The 15,920-nt window shown below is 44.7% G+C and overlaps 1 protein-coding gene across 1 annotated transcript in view; it reads left to right on the plus strand.

Annotated features, from left to right (window-relative positions):
* Positions 1-752: 752 nt before the first annotated feature.
* The window catches only part of SLC15A2 (solute carrier family 15 member 2), a 137,461-nt gene continuing 122,293 nt past the window's right edge, over positions 753-15,920 (plus strand). The window contains exon 1 of the mRNA XM_075933107.2: positions 753-837. The gene's annotated coding sequence lies outside the window, so the exon portion shown is untranslated. The remainder of the gene's footprint in view (positions 838-15,920) is intronic.

Below are 15,920 nucleotides of genomic sequence, written 5' to 3' on the forward strand. Positions count from 1 at the left end.
TTTACCTCAGGGCAGAGGTGTACCTGCCAGACACCTCTATATTAGAACTATAAGAGCAGTTTTCTTGAGAAGACTGCTCCTTCTTGGATCTGATCCCTTATATGAAAGGCCTTATCTACACAGCATATTTCTGCAGCTTTCACACCACCAGTTCAAGATTCTCTGATGCAAACACTCCTGTAGACAGAGTGCTCTGATAGCTGCCAACATTTTAAGCACCATCTCGTGGTGACCTTGTATAGACCGTAAGGTCAGAAGTGACCACTGTGATTGTCACAGGGCCCCTTTCTCAGGCCTCATGGAAACTGGCTTATGAATATGCATCACTCCAAGGCATTTTAGATAAAATACCTCATGTAACATGTCAATTTCAAAGTTACAACCTGCTGAGTCTGCATATCCTACTTTTTGTGCATGTATCATTCTTGTATGTGAAGTGAGAATCTGTTTGTAATTCTAAATGTGCGGATGAGAGCCATTACTGATGCTCTGGAAACATAATGACTCAGTACTCAAACCAATGACCCATGAATAGTCTTGTTTGTCCTGCAAACCCAAACTGTGGTTGGGCCTTAGAAAGACATGTGACCATGCCACATGGTACTGGAATCCATTTTGAACCTGGTATTTTTCTATAGGGATTGGGGGTGCTGAACAAACCTGCCCTGGGGGAAAGTTTATTTAAACAATCAGTTGTTTGTCTTCAGCTGGCCTTTGAAACTGCCTGGCCCACCTTAAGAGGGTAAAAGGAACTTTGAAGAAGCTGTAGATTTAGGCCAGAGGAAAGATCAACTCTGACTCCAAGCTTTTTACCTGAGATAAGACCAGCTGTTTAAGGTAAGAATTTACATGTAACAAGTTTCTTAGTGGCTTAACACTAGCTAAGTGGTTTTTGTTCATTTTAATTTAATAACTTACTTTGATCTGACTGTTAACACTTGCAGCCATTTAAACCCTGCTTTTTGTACCTAAGAAAACACTTTTGTTTATTATCAAGCCCAGTGTAAATAATTGTTATGGGGGGGAAGCAACCACTATGCATATCTCTCTTTCATGGATAAAGCGGGCTTTCACTGTGTAAAACTTTTACATAGAGTAAGATAGATTTATTGGTGGTTTTAGTCCCTTTTGGGGGTTGGTTTCCTGGGCTCTGAGTCCTTGGAGCTGAGCAGAGCTGGTTCAGTGTTTGTGTTGCTCTGCTGGGAGGTGGAAACCCCAGCTCTGGGCCTTGGCTGAGGGAGACCAGAGGATCTGGCCCAACAGGACAGGGTGGTGGGGAGCCCAGAGAGCTGGAAGGCAGGCATCAATGGCACAATCCACACACCAGGGACAACCCCAAGTGGACTTCTGGGATTCAACCTGTCACACCGATGATCTAGTCTGACCTGGTCTGAGCACTGTTAGAACAGGGGAAGGTGCCATCAAAACTGCCCCTACTCTGCGCAGAACTCTCCTTCCACAGGTCAAATGGGGGGGAGGGGTGCCCCATGCTTTGCATTGTATGGCTGGGAGGGACCCTGGGGATTATAGGGGGTCTGGTGCAGCGGTGGCAGCTGGGGTTGCCACCCCCCTCACCACATGGGCGGTGGCAGGAGCTGGAGTAACTCAGCAGCCTGCTCCACCCCGCTGCATCTTGGCATCTCTGTGTTGCTTGGGGTAAGGTGCAAGGAGGTGGGACAGGGCAGGACAAGGGCGGGGCTTGTGAAAGGGGTGGAGCAGGGGTGGGACCAATAATAGGGGGATTGCCCCAGGTCTTGTGCACTGTGGGGGGTTGCCTCAGGCAGGCCCCATGCCCCCCCTTGGGATGGCCCTGCTTCTGTGAACAACCGATCAAACCCTCAGTAGTGGGACTAGACAAGGAGAGGTTAAGGCACTGGATGAGACATAGGAGAGCAGGTGTCACTTTCCAGCTTTGCCACAGACTTTCTGGATGACCTTAGACCAGTGTTTCTTAAACTTTTTGAGACCACGGGACACCAAACAATAATAATTTTTTATGAAGAACACCTATGAACATTTTTGTGTTTAAAAAAAAAAAAAAAAAAAAATTGTCGTCAGACCAAAAAAAAAAAAGACACAAACAAAGAAGTAACACAAACAAAGAAGAGGTCGTGGCACACCTGCGAGTTGTTCACGGAACACCAGTGTTCCGTGGAACATAGTTTAAAATAGTTGAATGTTAGTGTTAATGAACCACTTAAACCCCTGGTCTGCCTCCGTTCCCTGTCTAAATAGGGATACTATTTCCCAAGGACTGTCTTGTCAAATATGTCTTTACAGTAGCTAGCACAGGGGGACCCACCCCTACCTCAGCTAGAGCCTCCTGGCACCATTCTTCTGTATGTAAATAAGAATAAAGGGGCTGATTTCTAACACTATAAATCTATTGTTTACTCAGCTTGTAATTTTCAAGTGGTAGGGCTGGAGGATCCTGTGTGTATATCCTAGAGGAGGAAACACCTTTTATACACAGGAAATAAAACTATGAAAACCACTTGTTTAATAACTGCTTATTGGTCTTTTATCTAAGACTCAATCATGCACAGTAGCATGAATAAATGGCCTCAGAGAATCAGTTAATGGGGAAATTTTTTCCGGCATATTTGATCTGGACACATCAATTGTTTCCTTTCCAGTTGATCTGTTCAGGAGAACTTTTTTCTGATCCTCCCCATTAGGACCCATACAGTGTGTCCTCTTGGACTGGAACTATGCTGAAAAGTTAAATGAAACCCTTTCCATGTGCTCCATAATAACCCTAAGTGTATTTGTTTATAGAAATAGTTGAATGTTAAGAAGACAGTGCCATCTGCTGGACTCCCATGCAAAAAACTTTGTAGTCTTCGTGCTTTCTCAGTGACAGGGTCAAAGCGGCAGGTGGTGGTGTGCAAGTCAAGTCGAGCAAATCACTGAATTTTTGGGGGTTCAGTGGCTGAACCAAAAATCCAAAACTGTTCTGTTGGCCCATTTTTTTCTGGTTTTTTCTCATGAAAACAAGAAACTGAAACATTTCATTTCAGCTCGAGCCAAGCCTTTTGTTGGCTCTGAAACAATTGGCTTTCCATTTATTCTGCTTATGTGGTGTTGGGTTTTAAAATAAATCTAGCCAACTTTTGAGACACACTTCGGTTTTGAAATGAAAAGTTGAAACACATCGGTTTGAAAATGTTGACCCATTGTGACGTTTTGAACTTTTTTCTACCCCTCCGGCCCCAAAACTGCAAATTTGCAAGTCATTTTGGATTACTTGAAATTGCATTCTTTGGTGAAAACCTATTAGTCTGCACACTTTTTCTGAGCTATGTGTAAAGTGGTAGAAGTTAGAACTCCATACACTAACATGGTCTCCATAAACTTATTTACACATATTTTTACTGGTATGTACGGGCGTTTTAGTTGGCATAGCATATACCCGTGGAGGGCAACCTGCATCCCATAGGCCACATGCAGCTCATTGCGGTTCTATGTGTGGCCTATGATACATTTTGTTTACCATTGCCCACACTCAGGGTTGACAGATTCCGTTGGCTTCCATCTGCATAGTTTATTTCCTATCGGTATTACTAAAGTGACACACACCTAGAGCAAGGGCCCGTGAAGTGAGGTGCGTGCTGATGGCACGCAACGTTCAGTGTGAGAGCTGTGCACTCCCTCTGCCACCAATCGAAGCGCTGCTCATGTTCAATCGACACACCCTGCAAATTCTAGGTGCATAAGCGCAGTTCGCAAAACTAGCCTATCTTGGGAGACCATCTTGGTTACGACAATCTTGAGGCCCATTGAGAAGGAGGACACTCATGCACCGCGCTCACTGACTTGGGTTCCCCATCACTGCTGTATGCACTGAGGAGCTGGGGTAGGTCAGACTGACTTAGATCCCCTTAGGCTTAGTGGGTCACACTCAGAGCTGCAAGGGGAATATAAGCTAGCTGGTGGTAAGAGGCCCTGAGTCTAAGCAGGTGTAGAATATGCTTTTAAGGGAGCTGGAAAACTTCTTGCAAATTTGCATGGTCTTATGAGTGTTTTTGGCACAATGTGGTCAGAGTCTGATACCACTGCAGTCACAGAGCAAAGTGGGTGAACTGCACTAGAGCAAAGGCAATGTCACTACAGCTCAGGGAGAAATGATTGCAATACGTGAAGGCATGGAGAGGGGAGACTGGGCAAGGAGGGGGGAAGATAAGGACTGGATGGGGAAAAAGGAGGTTGAGAGAGGAAGAGGTGGGAATTGAGAAGTGTATCCTGGGGTGGGGGACACAAGGGGCGGATCAGAGAAGGAAGAGGGCTGCTGTTACATCATTTCTGCAAAATCAAATACTGATCCACTGTAATTTGTTGTAGAAAAAATAGGATAAAATTGAGCAACAAATTCTGGCATCTTCCCAGTGCTAACGGGGACCGGAGTTGCTATTTTCAGCTGCTCTAACTGAGGTGAACTCCGTTTTCTATCTCTACGTGAAATCATGAAGTCTAAATATATAGTCTTGCCGCTATATGCTCTGTCACTCGTGCTTTGCCACAGCTGTATGCACCACATTCTGTTCTCTGAGAATATCACCACAGCAAGCGGGAGGTGAAATTCCCATTGTTGGTGAACGTACACACTGACTAGCTTTGCTCGAGGCAGCATCTGCCTACACAAAGCAGTGTGGCTGCTCTCCCGTCGACTCCAGTACGCTACCTGAATGAGAAGCATAGGCGGAGTCTATGGGAGCGTGTCTGCTATCGACGACTCCCTGCAGCAAAGACACTGTGGTAAGTTGATCTAAATATGTCAGCTTCAGCTATGTTACTCACGTAGCTGAAGTTGTGTAACTTAAATCGATGGCCTGCAGTAGTGTAGACCAGGCCTATATCACATCTACTACTTCCCTGTGTATCCACTAGGTCAATAATCCCATCAAAGAAGGACATCAGTTTGGTCTGACATGAGTGATTCCTGACAAATCCTTGGTGATTATCACTTACCTCATTACCTGCAGGTGTTCACACATTGTTTAATAATTTGTTTCTCTGTCTCTCCAATATCCAAGTTAGGCTGACTAGATTGTAGTGTCCTAGGTCCTCTTTGGTCCCATTTTTAAAGATAGGTGCTAAGTTTGCCCTTGCCCACACCCTCAACTGATTGAAAGCCCAAAGCAAGAGGTTCACTTAAAAACCGGGCCCATGGCAACCTATCCATCTATTTATCTAGCATGCCCATTGTCCTAGTATTCTGCCATCTCTTCCTGTCTCCCTTGGAATGTCTTCAGCTTTAATAACCAGCCACCAGCCAAAGGGTGGCAGATGGCCAAAAAAGCACTCAGTGTTTCTCCATAATCTAGGCTTTTATTCTTCATAGATTTTTGTCTTCATACATCTCAATTCAGGGTCAAAGGTGCCCATGTGATACATCATAATAGTGTGATATTGATGAATGTGGTGTGAATTGATTGCACAACAGTTTGTGACACTATTTCACAATCATTACATAGCCACAGACGAACATGGTCAGCGTGTCCTTGGAATACCTCGTAGTTGTATTCCTCCCACTTTAGAGATTTAGTCCAGCAAAACGCTAAGTACAAAGTGGGCTGCATATCCCATTTGTGTTTCTCATCTAGAGGGAAGGACAAAGTAATGGCTGAGAGAGTCCAGTTGGCAAAGTCTCCGGAAAGGGAAACAAAGGCACTGAATGGTTGGTGACTTTGTCCTTTTTGATCACTGTGCCAAGGCCATTCATCCTTCTGCCTCTTGAGCACCCTCTTGTGGCCAGAGGTCACTCTGGTGACTCCAATACCAGATTCTCCCCTCTTCAGGGTCTTTTAATAACTCACAATACACAAGTAATTACAACATTCTCCTCCTGGAGTTCCCTACATATCAGTCCTCCAGGCCCCAACCCTTATTCAGCAATTCTCTCTGTTTACAGAGGGAGCCCTCAGCTCTTTCTCAGAGTTAGGGCCCAGTGCAAAATCTCTCAGGCTTTACCTAGCTGGAGTTCCACATTCAAAGATGATAGTTCTAGCTATCCTCTTTGAAAAGTCTTGGAAGATGGGAGAGATTCCAGAAGTCTGGAAAAGGGCAAATGTAGAGCCCATCTATAAAAAGGGAAATAAGGACAACCAAGGAAACTACAGACCAGTCAGTTTAACTTCTGTGCCAGGAAAGATAATGGAGCAAATAATTTAGGAATCCCTCTGGAAGATAAGGTGATAAGTAACAGTCAGCATGGATTTATAAAGAACAAATTATGGCAAACCATCTGACAGCTTTCTTTGATAGGATAACAAGCCTTGTGGATATGGGGGAAGTGGTAGATGCAGTATACCTAGACTTTAGTAAGGCATTGGATATAGTTTCACATGACCTTATCAATAAACAAGGGAAATACAACATAGATGGGGCTATAACTGGTTAGATATGCCCTATCCCATATTTTTGAGAGAACCAATCTCAGAAAGTAGCTAACAAGTGGGGTTCCACAGGGATTAGTTTTGGGACCAGTGCTGTTCAATATCTTCATCAACTATTTAGATAGTGGCTTAGAGAGGACACGTATAAAGTTTGTGGATGATACCAAGCTGCTGTGTTGCAAGTGCTTTGGAGGATAGGGTCATAATTCAAAATGATCTGAAGAAATGGTCTGAGGTAAATAGGATGAAGTTCAATAAGGACAAATGCAAAGTATTCCACTTAGGGAGGAAGAATTTGTTTCACACCTACACAATGGGAAGTGACGGTCTAGGAAGGAGTACTGCAGAAAGAGATGTAGGGTTCATAGTGTGACACTGTTGCAACTAAATATGAGTCAAAAGTGTGACACTGTTGCAAAAAAAGCAAACATCATTCTGGGATGCATTAACAGGAATGTAGTAAGCAAGACACAATAAGTAATTCTTCTGCTCTACTTTGCATTGATTAGGCCTCAACTGGAGTATTGTGTCCAATTCTGGACACCACATTTCAGGAAAGATGTGGAGAAATTAGAGAAGGTCCAGAGAAGAGCAACAAAAATGATTTAAAAGTCGAGAAAATGTGACCTATCAGGAAAGACTGTGAAAGAATTGAGCTTGTTTAGTTTGGAAAAGAGAAGATTAAGAGGGGACATGATAGTGATATTCAGGTATCTAAAAGGGTGTCACAAGGAGAAGGGAGAAAAAATATTCTCCCTAACCTCTGATAATAGGACAAGAAGCAATGGGGTTCAAATTGCAGCAAGGGAGGTTTAGGTAGGACATTAGGAAAAACTTCCTGTCAGGGTGGCTATGCACTGGAATAAGTTGCCTAGGGAGGTTGTGGAATCTCCATCACTGGAGATATTTAAGAGCAGGTTAGATAAACATCTATCAGGGATGATGTTCGCCTTCCTTTGTAGCATGGGGCATGGATCACTTGCTGGAGGATTCTCTGCATCTAAGTCTATGATCTCACCAAGGGAGCGGATCAGGCAGCCCAGTAGATCTAAGGACTGCGTGGGGTGGTGTGAAAGACTGTGGTAATACAGTGGAAGGGAGGACACTTGTGAGTTGGCCACATGGCTAAGTCATGAAGGGGGAGCAACCAAATTATGAAGAGAGAGCAAAGAGTGTCATGGTGAGAACAAATGATGGAAAGAGGCATCACACCAGTGCAGAGCTAGATCCCTGTGCAGCTGGGAGAAGGTGCTGTACTGGTGAGTAGTGGACCCTTTACAGTGACTTTGAATTCCAGATTGCAGCCAAATTGTTTTAAAAAGATCGTCCTTGAGTCCTGCAGCCAATGAGTCCAGTAACACCCTGAGCGACTGCAAGCGTAGAGGACTGTAAGCACTGTGCACAGTGCTTAGCATGACAGAGCCCCAATCTGGCTGTGATCACCTGGGAGATGCTGCAATATTAATGACCTGATAACATGCCATGACACCAGTGGTTTCCCAGGAGCATCTGGTGTGGCAATGCACAACAGCCCAATTTGTCTCCATTTTACTGAATTGAGTCTGATATTAATCGGGTGTACAAGCTTCCTCTGCTGTAGCAGTCTTATCGTACAACACATGAGATTGGTGCCCCTTGTGACTCGTGTCTGCCCCTCAACACTCTGTTTTTCCTTTAATGTGCCTTTTAAAATAGGACCAAAATAACATTTCCAAACATTGCAAATCAACCTGCTCCTTTGTTTCCCAGACCTCCAGGCGAATGCCTGAGCCAAGAGATGGTAGATCTCTAGTCAGTGAGTTCTGACTCTTAATTGTCAGAACCATAGTCCTCTCCACCAACAACGTTCTGCCTGTAGTCCTCGGGCTTTCAGGGCAAGGGAGTGGTACTGCAGTCGCATCTCAAGCCTCTAAAGAAAGAGGTAGTTTCCCAGACAGCCAGGAACCAGGTCACATAAGGCTTTAAGGATCCAGTTCCATAGCTTGAAACAAACAGGAAACTCTACAGTTGCCGGAGAACAGGTGTAATATGACCTTGAGGCTATCCCTGCCTAGCAAGTGTGTGTGTACTGCCGATAGGCAGAACCAAGCCTAGGACCTCTGACGTTCAGTGCATGAGCCACTATAGCTTGAGTTAAAAGCCAGCTGGCTCTCAGTAAGGCCAAAGAGCAAATTCCCTTTTTCCTTCTTCTCTCTCTCTCTCTATATATATATTAAAAATCTTAGTGCCACTAGATGGGACAGTGAACCACACCCAGTAGGTGTGTGGGTGACATGTGATCACATTCTGCACCAACTTGGAAAGACAGAACAGTTATACTGAAATGTAGACCCCAAATTAAAAAACACAGTAAGAAAAAAAAAAAGTGCCACCGTGGCTTGCCTTAACCAAGTAAAAGAAGCAGCGAGAGATTAAAAAGACATCATTTGAAAAGTGGAAGTTAAATCCTACTGAGGAAAATAGAAAGGAGCATAAGCTCCGTCAGATTAAGTGTAAAAATACAATAAGAAAAACCAAAAAGGAGTTTATGCTAACCAAAACCTCAATAGCAATAGCAACATGTTTAAGTACATCAGAAGCTAAACAACCAGTGGGGCCACTGGACAATCGAGATGCTAAAGGAGCACTCAAAGACGATAAAGTCATTGCGGAGAGACTAAATGAATTCTTTTCTTCAGTCTTCACTGCTGAGGATACTGGGGAGATTCCCAAACCTGAGCCATTCTTTTTAGGTGACCAATCTAAGGAATTGTCCCAGATTGAGGTGTCATTAGAGGAGGTTTTGGAACAAATTGATGAACTTAACAGTAACAAGTCACCAGAACCAGATGGCATTCACCCAAGAATTCCGAAAACTCAAATGAGAAATTGTAGAACTATTAACTGTGGTTTATAACCTCTCCTTTAAATCAGTGTCTGTACCTAATGACTGGAAGATAGCTAATGTGATGCCAATATTTTAAAAGGGCTCTAGAGGTGATCCTGGCAATTACAGACTTGTAAGTTTAACATCAATAATGGGTAAATTAGTTGAAACTATAGTAAAGAATAAAATTGTCAGACACATAGCTGAACATAATTTGTTGGGGAAAAGTCAACATGGTTTCTGTAAAGGGAAATCACATCTTTGGGTTCTTTGAGGGGGTCAACAAACATGTGGACAAGGGGGATCCAGTAGATATATTGTACTTAGATTTCCAGAAAGCCTTTGACAAGGTCCCTCACCAAAGGCTCTTAAGCAAAGTTAGCTGTAATGGGATGAGAGGGAAGGTCCTCTCATGGGTTGATAACTGGTTAAAAGACAGGAAACAAAGTTTAGGAATAAATGGTAAGTTTTTAGAGAATGGAGACAAGTAACTAGTGGTGTCCCCCTAGGGTCTATTCTGGGGCCAATCCTATTTGACCTATTTATAAATGATCTGGAGAAAGGGGTAAACAGTGGCAAAATTTGTAGATAGTTAAGACAAAGCAGACTGTGAAGAGCTTCAAAAATATCTCACCAGACTAAGTGATTGGGCAACAAAATGGCAAATGAAATTTAATGTTGATAAATGTAAAGTAATGCACACTATTTTTTCCAATCCCAACTATATATGCACAATATGATGGGGACTAATTTAGCTATAACTACTCAAGAGAAAGATCTTGGAGTTATTGTGGATAGTTCTCTGAAAACATCTGCTCTGAAAACATCTGCTCAATGTGAAGCATCAGTCAAAAAAGCAAACAGAATGTTAGGAATAATTAAAAAAGGGATAGAGAATAAGACAGAGAATCTCTTATTGCCTCTATATAAAACCATGGTACACCCACATCTTGAATACTGAGTACAGATGTGGTCACCTCATCTCAAAAAAGATATATTGGCATTGGAAAAGGTTCAGAAAAGGGCAACAAAAATGATTTGGGGTTTGGAACGGGTCCCTTATGAAGAGAGATTAAAAAGACTTGGACTTTTCAGTTTAGAAAAGAGGAGACTAAAGGGGGATATGATAGACGTCTATAAAATTATGACTGAAGTGGAAAAAGCGAATAAAGAAAAATTATTTACTTGTTCCCATAAGACAAGAATTAGGGGGTCACCAAATGAAATTAATAGGTATAAGGTTTAAAACTGCCTTTTGTTTCTTTTTTCTTCACACAGCACACAGTCAACCAGTGGAACTCCTTGCCAGAGGATGTTGTGAACACCAGGGCTGTGTCTACACTGGGCCACTTATTCTGGAAAATCAGCCGCTTTTCCGGAATAAGCTGCGAACTGTCTACACTGGCCCTTGAATTTCCGGAAAAGCAACGACGCTCTACTGTACAAAATCAGCCGCTATTCCGGAAAAACTATTCTGCTCCCGCTCAGGCATAAGTCCTTATTCCGGAACACTGTTCCGGAAAAGGGCCAGTGTAGACAGCCCAGTAGTCTTTTCCGGAAATAAGCCCCGATCGCGAAAATGGCGATCGGGGCTCTTTTCCAGAAAAGTGCGTCTACATTGGCCACAGACGCTTTTCCGGAAAAGCAGCCTGCCAATGTAGACGCTCCTTTTCCGGAAAAACTGAAAACTGAATAGTATTCCGTTTTAAGCATTTCCGGAAATTCATGCCAGTGTAGACACAGCCCAGGACTTTAATAGGGATCAAAAAACAACTAGATAAATTCATGGAGGTTAGGTCCATCAATGGCTATTAGCTAAGATGGGTAGGAATGGTGCCCCTAGCCTCTGTTTGTCAAAAGCTGGAAATGGATGACAGGAGAGGAATCACATGAGGATTACCTGTTCTGTTCACTCCCTCTGGGACATCTGGCATTGGCCACTGTCGGCAGACAGGATACTGGGCTAGATGGACCTTTGATCTGACCCGGTGTGGCCGTTCTTATGTTCTTGGAAGTGACTTAGTGTAGCCTGATGCAGAGCATGTCCATTCTCTGGATAGTGGTGGGCTAGATCATGGTAGCAAAGGCTGGATCTCATAGAAACAGTTGCAGCCACTTTCCTAAATGTAGATGGGGAAAAGATTATTTTCACCACTGTTGCCACCCTGGAATCCAGGAACACCTGGGGATTCCACAGTCCCTCCAGCAGTCACAGCTCAAGCAAGGGGTCCTGCTATAAGATTAGAAAGAGCGACTTGTTCTGATTCTGTCGGATGGTGGCATGAAGGTTAGGACCCAGCTGTGCTGAGCATTGTCCAAAACCTCTAGTAAGAGAATGTCCCTGCCCAAAAAGCTTATTGTTTAAATAAACAACAGGGGTCAGAGAGGAAACAAAGGTACAAAGATGCCCAAGAGCACTGGAAGTTCAGGAGTAGAACCCTCCTCTCACACCTTCCAGGGAAGTTCTCCATTTCCCTATGCACTGAATCATCCATCCCTTTACTAAAACGATCCGAAAAAAACTGTCTGCTAATTCAGATAATGAAGGGAGCAGGGAAAGATGGGGGAATCAACCTGGCAGATCTCTCAAGTGAGCAACTTGGAGAAGCGTTTTGTTTATAAATCGCCCTTCTGTTCGCATGGGAGAAAGAGACCAGCATGTCTCTCACATTTTCATGCTTGTCACTGGAGCAAAAGCTTCTGTTTTATTGCATGTTATAAACACCATTCATTTAATACCTTGGTGGCCTGAAAGGAATTCAGGCAGAGGGTGTTGCATACAAACAGCTTGAGCATCAGTCCGACAAACTCCCCCGTTTAAATGTTTATGCAGTTGAGTAAGAAGTGGATCAGAGTTCCCGAAGATTTGACTAAACAGCAGACAGCTGGTCACTGTGACAGAAATGTATGATAACAGAGTGGCTTATTATGCTGCCCCAGCAGGGAAATAAAACCAAATATTTCTGGGTGCAGAACTGCAATTTTATTTAATAATTTATTGCCAGCTCTTCTCCCTAGACGTGGGGCCAGTTCTTTGGAACGTGTAAAATGCCCTACTTTCATTGATATCCATGAGCCCAACAGTCTTATACTTGCTGAATATCTGACCCAAGGTTTCGCTAGATACATTTTTACATCAGCATTCACCTCACCTAAGAGGATGGATCGCTCTCTGTCTTCTGCCTTGGTCTGACTGATGCTGTCATCTTGAGCAATGCGACAGCCATGGTATACACATCCCTTCAATACACTCTTATCTTCAACTCTGGGAGGCGGAACGACTCTCATATTCCCTTTTGGTATCTATAGTCATGTACTTGCTTGGAGAAGGGGCCATCCATTCTGATGAGCACTGTAATAAAGCAGGTAGTTGTGCCGTGAGGTCTGAGCTAATGTCTCAGGACAGTCAAAGCCCCTAGAAGGCAGCACTTGGCAGAAGCAGTTCTGTTTACAGCAGGGGTAGGCAGGGAATCTTTTTTTGGGCCGGGGGTCCATGACCCACAGGAAAATCAGTCGGGGGCCACACGCAAGTGAAAAGCAAAAATCCAAAAGAACACACCCTCACTGACGTGGCCCTTGACTTAGAAGGAGAAAGACGCGCCCCACATTCCCCTTGCACACACAAGCCTAGTGGGGCCTACGCTAGTCGATTGTGTGTGCTCCATCCCGGTGGGGAGACAGTAGGGGGCTGAAGAGCCAGCGCAGGCTCCCCAAGGCTAGGGGATGCCTCGGGGGACGGATCCAGGCGAGTTGGGAGCTGCATTTGGCCCCGGGCTTTAGGTTCCCCACCCCGGTTTGCAGTGTCTGTATTAGAGATGTAAGAGTTTAACTGTTTAACCAGTTCACCAATAAGCACTAGCTTATTGGTGACCGTTACGGTTAAACTCTTCTGCCCTGCAGGCGCACGCCGGCTACTACCTTGCACCAGGGGCTTTGCAGTATACAGCCCGGGGAAATAGCATGCAAATGGAGCTGAGAGAGATTTACAGACTAGCATCTATCATGGTTTCATTTTCCCCTCTCCTCCACCTCAGTTGCATGCACGGGGGAGCTTGTATGAGGACAATATTTTTTCAAATTTTCTTTCTAAATACTCAGCACAAGCTTGTATTTATTATGGCAGGTCTAAAAACATACCGTACACTTGCAGTGGGAGGGTGGTGAGGTTTGGGGTGGTGCTTAGATCCTGCCGGCGTTCATTCCAGGGTTGGAGCAGCCCCCAGAAACGGCTCTCTTGCCAGAAGTCTGAATCTGGATCTCCAACACTCAGTGGTTTGGAGAAAGCCCCCGTATTTGTGATCTGAGACCAAATGGAAGCTCCTCCAGTCTTTGGGAGGGTTTAGACCAGTGATTTACTGGGTGGCAGCCCAATACTGGATCATGGCTCTGGGTTGCCTAGCTGTAGGATGACAAGGTGACCAGTGGGGGTGCGAAGGCAGCTTCCTGCCTGTCCTGGTACTGCAGACCGCGCTGTGCCCTGGAAGCAGGTCTGAAACAGATCTGGCTCCTAGATGGGGGAGAGTAGCCAACTCTCACAAGATTAAAAAAGCAAAACAGGCCAAACCTATTTCAAACCAAGCCCAAAATGAGCTCCTTCCATTTGTGCTTGGCCATGCCTGGTGACAAACCAGGAACCGGCCAATGGGTGTATGGGGCCAGAGTTTGGGGGCAGGGACAAACTGTGGAGCTGGATCTGTTGTGGGCCACTTCTAAGGTGCAGTGTAGTCCACTGTGCCAGGACAGGCAGGAAGCCTGCCTCACCATCCCACTGCATCACTGACTAGGAGACGCTGGAGGTCAGCCTGTGCCCCAACAATCCACTGTCCCGGCCCTGTGCTTGTCTCCCCCCAACCCAGAAACCCCTGGTGCACCCCTATGCTCCATCCCCCAGTCTGCACCTCAAACTCCTCATCTTTGGCCCCACTGCAGAGCCCAAACCCCTAAGCAAAGCCTTCACCACCACCACCCGCACCCTAAACTCCTCAGCCCCACCCCGGAGCCTGCACTCTAATTAAAAGATGTAATTAAGCTGGGTCATAGACATCAACAATTTTCTTCAAGTGGGTGGTAAAAAAAAAAAGTTTGATGACCACTGGTTTAGCGCTAGACTAACCATTCAGGTTCCTTTCATAGTTTTGCTTACATCATACTTCTCTGCCTGGCAGATTTCTCACAATACCTTTCAGAGTGATCAAAATTAACTGCTGTTAGCTATACTGGTCATGATGAATATTGGCGGCTGGCTTCCCAAAGCTGCAGAACAGCCAAAAAGCTCATCAAGCTGCAGCAAAAAGTTCCTTCCTCTGGTTCAGGTAGCTATTTTCACTATGGGTCATGATCCTATGTGGCATTCCCTACATCTCTCTGATCCTAACCTTGCTTACATTAGGAGCCTGGGGAATAACAGAAAACTCTCATCAGCACTGAGCTAACAATTCTTTGGGAATGGCAGAAGCAGTAGCTGTCAGGCCTCAATGTGAGAATATTAATCTTCTAAGAGAGTTTCTGAAGAGTCATCCTGAAAAGCTCCACTTCACCTCTGGAGGTTTGAAAAGGGTCCTGGCAGCAGTAAGATTCCCTCCCACTGAAAAAGTGGGACTGACAGCCTATTGCTACACAGGATGGAAAGATAGTCCAGTGGTTATGATGCTTCTCTGGGACTTGAAGATGCAGCATCAATTCATTGCTCTCTCTCAGACTTCATGCATGACCGTGGGCAAGTCTTCTAGTCTCTTTGCCTCAGTTTCCCATGTGTAAAGTGGGGATATGCGCACAGCCCTCTTGCACAGGAGTGTGGCTAGGATAAATACATCGAGCGCTCTAATTGAAAGCACTATAGATAAAGGCTCTACTACCAGGGCCCTAAAGAAAATCCCTCTCTCCAAACCTAGTCTGAAACTTTGTTTTAAAAAGTTTCATTTTGACTCTTAAAAGCTGTTTGGCACGTTTAACCAGCAGCAAGGAGAAATGAAGGAAAAGAGGAAGGAGCAATGATGTTTTCTGTTGAAACTGGAAACAAGAGGGCGAGTGGGTGAGGCAGAGATGGGGGAGCAGGGGAAAGTTGTCTTAGATGATGCATACGAGAGGAGAAGGCTCTTACTTGAAGACTGAAATATACATGTTCCAGTTGCTGATGCCCCATAATATTTTAAAAGAATTATAAAATATATTCAAATCTTTACTGTAGGAGGGCTACAAACTCAGCTGAAGTAAGTAGCCATAGTTCTTGTGGCTTCAATGAAGCCACGTTGACTTATATTGGGCCAGAGCTGTAGCGCTTTGAAATAGGTTGTTTAGGTACTTCGCTACCTTGAGTATAGCTACAGTGTGTCTGGGAGAAACCAAGCAAGGTTGGTTTTGGGGGTTTTGTTTTGTTTAAACCTACTGAAGTGTGAGGGCAGACAGGCCAAGATTTGAAAAAGGGAACTGATGGGTCTCAAATGCCACCTCAACTGGGAATTCCCTTGTTGGCAGTCTCAGCAGAAATGCCAAGGACTGAATGGATTTGGAGCAAATTTTCCTGGCATCTCTTTACCTTCCTGCGTGTAACAGTTAGCTGTGAGAGGCATTGCTACTCTGAACACCTGCTTTCCTGTGTCTGGGTACAGACTGAGCAGACGTTCAGAACAAACAGACCACACTCCACCAGCTGCCAAGGT

The sequence above is a fragment of the Pelodiscus sinensis genome, chromosome 7 (genome assembly GCF_052426305.1).
Source record: "Pelodiscus sinensis isolate ZL-2025 chromosome 7, ASM5242630v1, whole genome shotgun sequence".
NCBI lineage: Eukaryota > Metazoa > Chordata > Testudines > Trionychidae > Pelodiscus > Pelodiscus sinensis.